This window comes from Polypterus senegalus, chromosome 18 (assembly GCF_016835505.1).
Source record: "Polypterus senegalus isolate Bchr_013 chromosome 18, ASM1683550v1, whole genome shotgun sequence".
NCBI lineage: Eukaryota > Metazoa > Chordata > Cladistia > Polypteriformes > Polypteridae > Polypterus > Polypterus senegalus.
Window position 1 is genome coordinate 87,243,112 of NC_053171.1, and position 12,163 is coordinate 87,255,274.

At 39.8% G+C, this 12,163-nt stretch overlaps 1 long non-coding RNA gene across 1 annotated transcript; it reads left to right on the plus strand.

Moving 5' to 3' along the window:
• Nucleotides 1-3,942: 3,942 nt before the first annotated feature.
• LOC120519162 lies at nt 3,943-10,692 on the plus strand. The gene is made up of 2 exons (XR_005631400.1): nt 3,943-5,396; nt 10,609-10,692. It is a non-coding gene; the product is annotated as an uncharacterized LOC120519162 (long non-coding RNA).
• Nucleotides 10,693-12,163: the final 1,471 nt, after the last annotated feature.

Below are 12,163 nucleotides of genomic sequence, written 5' to 3' on the forward strand. Positions count from 1 at the left end.
GGTGTCTTCAATCAACGGGATGCCAATCAGCTGTGAGTGGGCACCCTGTGTTATTTAAAGAACAGGATCTATCAAAGTCTGCTCTTCACAACACAAGTTTGTGGAAGTGTATCATGGCACGAACAAAGGAGATTTCTGAGGACCTCACAAAAAAAGTTGTTGATGCTCATCAGGCTGGAGAAGGTTACAAAAACCCATCTCTAAAGAGTTTGGACTCCATCAATCCACAGTCAGACAGATTGTGTACAAACGGAGGAAATTCAAGACCATTGTTACAATTCAAAGGGCATTAGTAGTCGGCGAGGTCACAAAGGACCCCAGGGTAACTTCTAAGCAACTGAAGGCCTCTCTCACATTGGCTAATGTTCATGAGTCCACCATCAGGAGAACACTGAACAACAATGGTGTGCATGGCAGGGTTGCAAGGAGAAAGCCACTGCTCTCCAAAAAAAACATTGCTGCTCATCTGCAGTTTGCTAAGATCATGTGGACAAACCAGAAGGCTATTGGAAGAATGTTTTGTGGGCAGATGAGACCAAAATAGAACTTTTTGGTTTAAATGAAAAGCGTTATGTTTGGAGAAAGGAAAACACTGCATTACATCATAAGAACCTTATCCCATCTGTGAAACATGGTGGTAGTAGTATCATGGGTTGGGCCTGTTTTGCTGCATCTGGGCCAGGACAGCTTGCCTTCATTGATGGAACAATGAATTCTGATTTATATCAGAGTATTCTAAAGGAAAATGTCAGGACATCTGTCCATGAACTGAATCTCAAGAGAAGGTGGGTCATGCAGCAAGACAACGACCCTAAGCACACAAGTCGTTCTACCAAAGAATGGTTAAAGAAGAATAAAGTGAATGTTTTGGAATGGCCAAGTCAAAGTCCTGACCTTAATCCAATCGACATGTTGTGGAAGGACCTGAAGCGAGCAGTTCATGTTAGGAAACCCACCAATATCCAAGAGCTGAAGCTGTTCTGTACGGAGGAATCGGCTAAAATTCCTCCAGGCCGGTGTGCAGGAATCATTAAAAGTTATCGGAAACGTTTAGTTGTAGTTATTGGGGGGTCACACCAGATACTGAAAGCAAAGGTTCACATACTTTTGCCACTCAAAAATATGTAATATTCGATAATTTTCCTTAATAAATAAATGACCAAGTATAATATTTTTGTCTCATTTGTTTAAATGGTTTCCCTTTATCTACTTTTAGGACTTGAGTGAAAAATCTGATGATGTTTTAGGTCATATTTATCAGAAATATAGAAACTTCGAAAGGGTTCACAAACTTTCAAGTACCACTGTATGTGTATACTTCTGGGGTCTTACCCTTGATTCTAGGAAATGATGGGAAAGGGATATGATATAAATGAATTGTGAGTATTGTCATCAAGTGTCTGCAACACAAGGTCACACGCTTTGGTAATATCCTATACTTAAATCATTTTGGGCAAACATTTTTGCATATCTGCCAGACAGCCTTGAGTTTAAAATCTCTTATAACGCATTAATGATGGTGTTTGGATTAATAACAGATGGCATTAAAATGTGCTATGAGAAATTGACTCTAATATCCAACACCACACTGCTAGTCTGAAGATTTATTTTTCTCAACCGAAAGAATGCTAATCCATCTTCTGTGACTCAGTGGGAAAATGATGTTCAATATTATCTCAAACTGGAAAAATCATATTATCTTTAAGAGGGCCAGTTCCAAAGTTTTCTAAAATATGTCAAAAAGTCAATATAATTCTAAAATAAGCATGGTGGGCTTACCTTTCTCATGCTATCTATTGTTATTTGTAGCTTGAGAGCGTTCTCTTTTTTATTTTTTTGGGTGTGGGGTGAATGCTGAGTTCTTTGCTTTGGATTAATTCTGAAGCATACTATTGTGTGTACTATGTTCATTTTATTTGTTTGATTTGAGTTGGATTCCGTTATGATGTTCTGTTTTTAAACAAAGGGGAGCACACATAAATATATACATAAACAGAGTCTGTGCTGTTTGCTCAATTTCCCCCCAGTCTGTATGGCATTTTTCTGGGTGCTTCAGTTTACGTCTCTTATCCCAAAAACATAAGAACAATTTTGATGTCCTTCAGCCCCAAGTACCTCAAATATTCTTATTCACCTAAACTCTTGCAAAATATCATGCAATCAAGTTTCGAAAGTCCTCAAAGTACAATATTACTAACTACCACTCTACTTGGTAGCTTATTTCATGTATCTATGGTTCTCTATGTGGAAACAAAACTTGAAAATGTCTGCAAAATGTACTTTTAAACAGTTTTCATTTCACTTCTGGCATGCCAAAAAGTGTTTGAGACTAATCAACATTTAGGGGGAGAATGTGGAAGTGGTGCAGAGCTACAAGTACCTGTGGTTCACATAAGCAGCAAACTGGACAGGTCTATCAATATAGTTGTGCTGTATAAGAAGGGCCAGAATAGAATGCACTTCCTAAGGAGACTATGTTTTTTTGATGTATGCAGCAAGCTGCTGAAAATGTTCTATCATTCTGTATTGTTCTACGCTGTGGTCTCCCAAGGAAGCAGCTTAAGCTCAAAAGATGCACAATGCCTGCTCCACCACAGGGCTAACCCTGGACACACTGGAAACTTGTGGATAGACGGATGGAGGCAAAATTGGATGTCATCATGAAAAGTCTCCTTCATCCCCTTCAGTAAGCACCCTGTAGGAGTACTTTTTGGCCACAGGATCATTCCGCAATGGCGTGCTAAGAAGTGCCTCTGGGATAATTTCTGGACTCTGCTATCTGTCAATTCAATGCTTCCTCCCAACATCCCACACTAAATACTGATACTCTTTAAGCAGATTTTGCAATTTCTGCACAATATTCATTTAATAATTTATTTATTGACTTATTGATTGATTTATTATTTGTTCTGTGAGTCTATAAATTTGTTTTTAGGTTTCACCTGCTGTATGTGTATAAATTTCCTTTCAGGATTAATAAATTTTATCTAATCTATGTTCCCTTGGAGAAGCCATTTTAAAATAACTGCTTGAATCCATTGTACTAAAGACATACATGCAGGTTATGTGAGTTGGTCACTCTAAATTGTGCCTTTGATTGTAAGCGGGAATGTGCCCTGCAGTAGATTAGAAAGTATAGTGATATTCTTGTGCCACAGTTGTGGGGAAGGGAAGTATACACAGGCAAAAAGGCAATAATATTATGTGAATTTCCCCTTGGGATTAATAAAGTATCTATCTATCTATCTATCTATCTATCTAAGACAATAAATGATAAATAAATTAGTAGGAGCAACAGAAGAACGCCCCAATGTACATTGTGCAAAGTAGAACTGTACAGACTTGACTGCACAGTTTAACAGTATGGCAGTATGCATAAACCAACAGGTGGGTACAGCAGAGTACAGGTAAAACCAGGTTATTGAGTGTTTAGTCACCTTTATGGAATGGGAGAAGAAGGTGTCCCTGAAGCGGGTGGAGTGTGTGGTGGGGCTCTGGTAGTATTTACCAGAAGGCAGAACTGAAAACAGGGGATGAGCCAGATGTCTGGCATCAGAAATGATGGATTTAATCCTCCTCATACATCAGGTGGAGTAGATGGTACAAAGCTTTGGAAGGTCAACAACATTTATTTATATAGCAAATTTCCATACAAAACATGATGAAGAAACAGAAAAAAGGACAAAGTAAGAATTAAAATAAGAGAACACTAATTAACATAGAATAAAAGTAAGGTCCGATGGCCAGAGAGGACAGAAAAAACAAAAAAAAAACTCCAGATGGTTGGAGAAAAAATAAAATCTGCAGGGGTTCTGAGGCCACAAGACCACCCAGCTCCCTCTGGGCATTCTAACTAACATCAATGATCAGTCCTCATTGTATTCAGGGTTCTCATGGAAGGACTTGATGATGACGGTCACGTGGACTTCTGGCCTTTAATCCATCAATGCAGGGACATCACGATGCTTTGATCAGGTGGTGGTGGCGCAGGTCCACGGAAAACCCCAAAATTTCAGAAGCATTACAGACAGTCCTTTGGTGGAGCTTACAATTCTGACAAGTCAGGTTACCAAACACCATGATACATCCAGTCAGGATACTTTGAATGGTGCAGCAACAGATGTTCACTAGGATTTTGGTTCCCATCCCAAAGCTTTTTATCATCCCCAGGAATAATCTTTCCCTAAGCCCTTTTGAGGTTGCAGGTGGTGTTGGCAGACCAAGACTGGTATCCTGGTCCAGAGCTGGTTCCTGCTTTGTGCCCAATGCCCCTGGGATTGACTTGTTCTCCCTATGACCAAAAATTGGATTTAGCTGGTTTGAAAATGGTTTGTGGAATAGTCCTTGAGAAAAGTCCTGGTAACGCATTAGTGTTCACCATTGAGTTCTTCATTATTTCCAAGTTGATGGTACCCACATAAATCACTAATAAAATTAACTGAACGAGTTGGGTTGCATCTGTTAAGTTTTAAACAGACAAAATGGTGCAATTCCTTCCAAGAATGTATTATGACAGAGGGTAAAACTGACAGTGTCTCCCAAGGAGGATAAATGACTTTCATTCACGGACAGGCTTTCTGCGAAACGGTGCACACATTTTACGCAATTTTTTGAGGTGCAGACGCCCGACGTGCATTTCATGACGCCTTCAGTGCCCACCAAAAAATTAAATTACCACGAAGAATAAATATATTATTTTGATCGGTAGGATGGGTTTGACTATGGATTTAACACACCGTCAAATTTACACGGCACTTTATTAAACCGCGCATCTGACGCTCTCAAATATAACTGTCAGCGGCCGGGAGGATGCACAGCGGTTCGCGCGTGCGCACTCGCACACACGCACACCCTCTCTCTCTCTCTCTCTCTCTCTGGTTTGTCGGCAGCCAAGTGCGCGCGGTGTCCCTCTCGCGCCCCTTCTGCCATTGGCCGCCGGCCTCTGCTACGTAATACAAGCCCGTTGTCGCTCCCACTGTTTCCGCGTTCGCCCTTCCCCCTCTCATAAAAAAGGCTCGAAGAATACATAAATAATAAAATAAGGCAATTCGTTGGAACGCGCTAGTTATTTTTCTCCCTTCTGATACATGAACACGCTGTTTTGAAAGCCTCCTGGGTTTGCAGTGTCTTTTGTCGGCTTGGCCGTGTCCTCGCCGGAGTCGGTCAGGCAAGCGGACGAGGGGAGGAGAGGAGAGGGGAGGCGTAGCGGAGAGAGCGCAGCTAGCTTTGGTTGCCAAGGAGACGAAGCTGCCGGCGTTGTTGAACCATTTTCTGCACTGATCCCAGGGGGCTAAACCTCCTTGTAACTTTTTAAAAAGAGAGGGAGTGAGACAATCTGTCTAATTATATCACACTGCCACGCGCATTATCACTGCCATGACACTGGCTAAAACAAGGTGAGTGCTTTAGCCCGCAGTTTTAGTGCTAAAAGGCTGAGTAAAATTGGCATTCTCTTTTTAATTTCGCTGCCAAGAACCTACGGCCTTGAAAGTCTATTTGTAGGTGGAAAAAGTCATCTGTAAAGCTGTACTGTTTGAAAGAGTGACCAGAGATTAAATATACCGGAGAGGTAATGAGGGAGCGAGCTGTTTTATTAATTCAGCAGAAGTTCGCAGCGCGCAGCACCTGAGCAGTATTTTTACATCTTGGCAGCTGCTGTCGTGCTGGCACTGCTAAGCTGCAAGAAGAAACTTAGGGTACTTGTTTGTTGTTTAAATATTACAGACGGAATGTTTTTATTTTGAAATATTTATAAAGTTAAACTTGTTTGTAGGATAGGATGATGTGATGGCATCTTAGTACTGCTTGCTGTCTGTCGGCACCACAGCCTTGGACCTACTCAGTCTACTGTATGTGTACTGGATCCATGTTCTCCCTGTGGATGTGTCTTTTCCCTGGTGGCTGAAATCGACTTCCACATTCTAAAGAAGAGCACATATACTGTAGATAGATAGATAGATAATTTATTAATCCCAAGGGGAAATTCACATACTCCAGCAGCATCATACTGATAAAAAACAATATTAAAGAGTGATAAAAATGCAGGTAAAACAGACAATAACTTTGTATAAAGTTAACGTTTACCCACCCCGGGTGGAACTGAAGGTGTCACATAGTGTGGGGGAGAAACAATCTCCTCAGTCTGTCAGTGGAGCAGGATGGTGACAAAAGTCTGTCGCTGAAGCTGCGCCTCTGTCTGCAGATGATCCTGTTCAGTGGATGCAGTGGATTCTCCATTATTGACAGGAGTCTGCTCAGCGCCCGTCGCTCTGTCACGGATGTCAAACTGTCCAGCTCTGTGCCTACAATAGAGCCTGCCTTCCTCACCAGTCTTCTTTATGCTGCTTCCCCAGCACACCACCGCGTAGAAGAGGGCACTCGCCACAACTGTCTGATAGAGCATCTGCAGCATCTTATTGCAGATGTTGAAGGACGCCAGTCTTCTAAGGAAGTATAGTCGTCTCTGTCCTTTCTTACACAGAGCATCAGTGTTGGCAGTCCAGTCCAATTTATCATCCAGCTGCACGCCCAGGTATTTATAGGTCTGCACCCTCTGCACACAGTCACCTCTAATGATCACGGGGTCCATGAGGGGCCTGGGCCTCCTAAAATCCACCACCAGCTCCTTGGTTTTGATGGTGTTCAGGTATAAGTGGTTTGAGTTGCACCATTTAACAAAGTTCTTTGTCATTGGTGAAGGTATATGTGCTTTGTCTTGACTCATATTTGACTCAGACCAGCAACAAAAAAAAGTGATGTCCTGCAATTGAATAACAAGATCCCCTTTGATGTTTGCATAGCATGGGGGATGCCATATGCCAGAAAACAGTTTCCTCACCCGTCTGTCCGTCCAACCATCTATCCATTTTCTAAACCTGCTTTATTCTGAACAGCGTTGTGGGGACGCTGGAGATTAACCCAGCAAAGATAAGGTTCAAGGCAGAAACAATTTCTGGACTGGGTGCCAGTCCATTGCTGGGTGAACACACAATGACACACCACACGCACACACTAGAGCCAATTTAGCATCAACAGACCTCCTAACCTACATGTCTTTCATTTTTTTTATCATGGCTGAACCTGTTGAAAGTGTTTAAAAAATGTTTGTCCGTCACGCTGACAAGGCTGTCAATCTCAAAAAATCTATTTTCTGATTGCTTAATTGTCAGGGCCACATATATTATATAGTAGTTACTTTACCCTGCAATGTGCTGTGCTTGGCGTGATTACACTGGTCTACGCAAAAAAATAAAATCACTCTGGTTAAAAATTGTAGCTGTTCATTATAGACTTGGTGGTGCAAAATCCAAACTTGGCAACAGAATTGCTCCATCACATTCAGTTTTTCAGAGATGAAGGTTTAAAAGGAAAAAAAAAATGCTATTTTTGAGAAAAAAGGTAATATATTTTTTAAATTAATTAGACTTGAAAAAAATCATATTACACATATAATTATCACTTACAAAAAGTAGTCTCTTGGTAGTTTTTTTTTGTCTCTTGTAATCCTCTGAAGGTGTTTCATGGTGCAATGACCAACAGATGTCTGCTAATATAGACTCCTGCCACTCCACTTTAACATCTCCCAGTTAGATGAAGTCCTGGTAACATTTTTCCCTATGTTCATCAAAGACTCCTTCCATGTCCTTTGGGGCAGGTAATCCAAATGAAAGTTTGTAGGAAATCGATTTTTAAAAACATGTTGCACCTAAGTGCAAAGTTGGAAGAGAAAAACGTCTCAAATAGTTCTTAATAATTTTCAGCCTGTTTTTTTTTCTTCTATTAAAGGGTGTGTATTCTTTTACCATTTGCTTACCTGCTACCTGGTCAAGACAATGGAAGGATCCACATGGCATTACATATTGCTATACAAACCATATAAACAACAAATTTCTCTCTTCTGCATGATAAAAAGGCATTTTCCCAATCTTTAAAATATAAATTCTTGTCTATTTTGGGTGAATAAGAAGAGGGAAAAGAAAATACTGATTTAGAACAAAAGATTTGAAGCAAATACACGATTTTGGGTTGCCTCCACCTCAGCTAATGTTAAGAGTGAGGATGATGGTCATTTATCAGCTCAAAATATATTTAAATAATTCTAAGAATTAATTAATTAATATAAGAATAGTATTCTGAGTATAAAAAATACTTAAGCCATAAAACAACTTAGCTAAGTTTTAAAAAGTCGATGTTTTGTTTCAAAAACAAGTTTTTTTACTGAATCTGATATTTTGCGGAAGTAAATTATAATAGACAAGTTGCAATATCAGAAATGGATTCAGAAAACGTATAAATATATAAAGCACACTGATTTCTTTCCACAGGACCATTTTGGTGTAGACTAGTGTTATAAAATGATTTTTGGACAGGAGATGCCTACAAGGATATTCTGAGCATACCTTCTGATAAACTAGACATCATACGGTTCAGTAAAAAATCTGTGCTGTAAGTGTTAGGAAATACTGAGGGAATTGGACCTTTTCAGCTTAAACAAATAAAGACTAAGGAGATATCTACTAGTGTTGGAAATAATGCCAATACAAGCTGCTCCTTTAAAATAACATTTTCTACAAGGGTACAACTCAAAGCTGAATAAGAATAAAAAGGAATGCCACAAACTGCTTTTTCACTGGGAGAACTGTACATATTTATAGTCTGTTGCTTAGCAATATGGTGAAAGGACTACCTTTATGGTCTTTAATGCTTAAATAAATATTATTTTAGGAAAAAAAAACGGGTAAAATAAAGTTATAGTAAAATAAAGTTATATCTATGATACCAGGATTGACTTTTCTTGTTAAATAAATTTCTTGCATACCTATACATACTTACATAAATCAGGGCTTTAAAAGTGTACCCTGGCAGAAAAATAATGCAGGGCACCAGCTCTTTCAGGATGGAATCATTAAGGCTTCATATTCTGTAGTTTGCATAAACTTTGCTACATAAAATAGTTGCATCCCTTATCAGAGATCCAGTTTCCATTTCAAATGGAAATCGGAACCAAAAATAGGTTATACTGTACACAGTTAAGAACTATTGAAAAACTAAAGAAAAGGAACTATTTATTACTCCTCCGAAGGGCTACGTGCTGAATCATTAACCAGTATTTAAATACATATTTGGAGGCTTAAGTGTGTATAAGCGTAGAAGAGTGTTGGAGGTATACTGGCTTTGTGGCATAGGAGAAAGTTATAACAGTTTCCAAGTGGTATTCTGTGAACTGTTTACCAGTGTCCTGAACAATTTCTCCTCCACAGGTGCATTGGTCAGTGAAGGATGTCATTAATGAGTTAGTGTATAATAAAACTTAAAGTAAGCACTATTTACTTGCTTTTCTATGAGTATTTAACTTGCAAACATTTTTTCAGATTTCTCTGTTACCTCTGTCATCTCAGTGTATAATTTTGGTGGTTATTTGTATCAAGGTAAAAATGTAACTAATTTATGAAGATGATCCATCCCCATTCCAAGGTTATTCAGGCTAGTCTTGTCCAGCACTAGTTGACAAACAGTCTGTTATGGTGTTTACTAGGAGCAAGCTGAGTGGACCAAGTGGAGGTGATTACCCACCGGGCCAGGGGGTGGCAGGTGCTCTGAATCTATTTTTGTTATCTCTGCAGACCAAATACGGGAAAACCTGCCTGCTTTAACGTCACTTCCTGTTCCGGCGCCCAGACTGACGTCACTTGCTGTTCCAGCACCCAGACTGATGTCACTTCCTGCTCCAGTCAAATGGCATCACTTCCGGTTTACAGCCTATAAAATCTCCATCTTGCCAAACTAGTTCAGCTCAATCTGGGAATTCAACCCGAGAACATCCTCTTGTTTCTTTAAACCTTTTTGCAGCAAGGGACAATATATGGGTGGCTGCCCCAAACCTTTTTCAGTGTGTTGAGACTCATTCTTTCACATGGTACATTATCAATTGTTAAACCCTGTCAGACTCAACAAATCATTTGCACAGTTAATGAACTGATCAAGGCTTGGTTGGTATGGTGTAAGAGCAGTTCAATCATTCCAAAACAACTACTGTTTAACCATGTTGAGTTGTTACCTTTTTATGTTGTGCTAGGTGCATGGTAAGTATCAGTGTGATATATATGCAAAATCTTTTATATGCATAAATGAACATGATGATTTCTCATATATTTACAAGTATATACTTTGATTTACGGGCAGGACAGCAGGACTTTGGGTTATTTTGCCTCAACGTAGATCCATCATCCTTCATTCAAATCCACCCTGTTTCTGCATGGCATTTGCACTGGAATTATGGTTTTTGTGTCACGTCACCAAAAATGTATAGGTTAGGTTCACTGGTAATTCCAAATAGGGCCTATGTGTGTATAAATACCAGTGTGGGTGATTGTTAGAGTGGGCCCTGTAATTCTTCAGCACCTTTCCTAAACTGAATTAAGTTGGTTTGAGAATGTTATATATGCTATTTTAATTTGGTACCTTGTCTTCTTTCTGAATTCTTGAATATTAGGTACTTGAAGGTGAAGTGCTACTTTTATGCCTTTTTTTTTAATTAAACAGCTAAATTGTTGTATTTGCCTTGGCATTCTGTGATACATTTACTAATTCTTTTTTGTTCTTGTTTAGCTATTCTTCCCCAATGACAGATGGCTAAAACCTGAACATTCAGTTCAGTGATGGGTTAAACTGAAAAAGCCAAAAAAACACCGGTGAGTCTTTTTTTTAACACATTTTACATTTTTAGATTTACGCATTGACAATTACTGAACCTTTAAAAGATAATATGTGATATAGTCCTTCTTTAATATTATTTTGCAGTATATTGTATGTAATATATTATGTAAACATTTAACTAGCCAAAAGGACTGAATGACCTTTACATTCTAGATTATAAGCATTCAGACTTTATTCAGTCATACAATATTATGTATTTTCTCTGACCATATAACACATTTTACTACCATCACTGTGATATATTGCAGAATGAAGCTTTGGGTGCGCAATGTACATTTATCAACACAGTTATGCTACATTTGGAGAATTAAGAATATTTTTAATTGAGTAAGCTGCCACTGTAAGGATTGCCTACTTCACTAAGTTCCATCAACTTTTGTTTGAGTACAAACCAAATTAAACCCCTTTCAGACCTTTTTGAGCCTGTCAACTACTACAACATATAGTATGTTGATGCCAGACAGTGAACAGTGGGTCATTTAGAAATTATTCATTGACAGTGTGTATGAAATTAGCAATGTACTGTAGAACTAGTTACCACTGACTGGTCTAATTATGAGACTGTAACAAAGGCGCTATATAGGTGCGTGACCCGACACAGATGGACACGGAGGCACGTATAAAAAGTACAAAGACTTTTATTTTTCTTCACCTGTGGGCGCACGTCTTCCCTGTGACCCACAGGCAATACACAGTCCCACAAAACACCAGTCCAACACACAGCAACACCACCTTTCTTCCTTTACCACCACTACTTCTCAAGCTTCGTCTCCTTCCTCCCAACTCTGGCTCTTCGAGTGGTTGTGGCTGGGCCCTTTTATAGCCTACCCGGAAGCGTTCCAGGTGATTGACCACCTGGTTCTAATTGCACTTCCGGGTGGGGCTGAAGACTCACCCAGCCGGGCTATTGGAAGCAGACAGCCCCCAGCGGCCACCCAGGGCCCCAACCAAGCTGTGGAGGACTCCATCTCCCATGGAGCCCTGCGGGTGGTTGGGGAAACACCGTCGGCCAAGGAGGCTGCCACCAAGCGTCCCAGGGGATATATTGGACTGACCATGGTGGCTCCCCCGGAACATAAGCAGCCGGGGCGTCCCTGCCGGGCATGATTCCTGGCTGTTCTTCACAGAGACATTTGTTTCTTTTGCTCAAGCTATACAGAATTAAAATTACTGAACAACTCATTTCTTGCATAACAGTGAATGGGTGGAGATTTATTTGTTAAGCAGGTGAGGGTGTAAATAGAAAGCTCATTTGCTGGGAGAGGTGAGATTCTACTGCTTTATAAATCTAAAGGGCTTGTTTGTAGCATTTCAACTTGACAGATTTCAAGGACTACGTATATTATGAAACTGAGCTAACTAAGAATAGTAGTTGTTACAGGGATTCATTCCATTCAGTTTCTTAATTAGAAGCAAATTCTTGCTGTTACTGAAACATATCTTATAA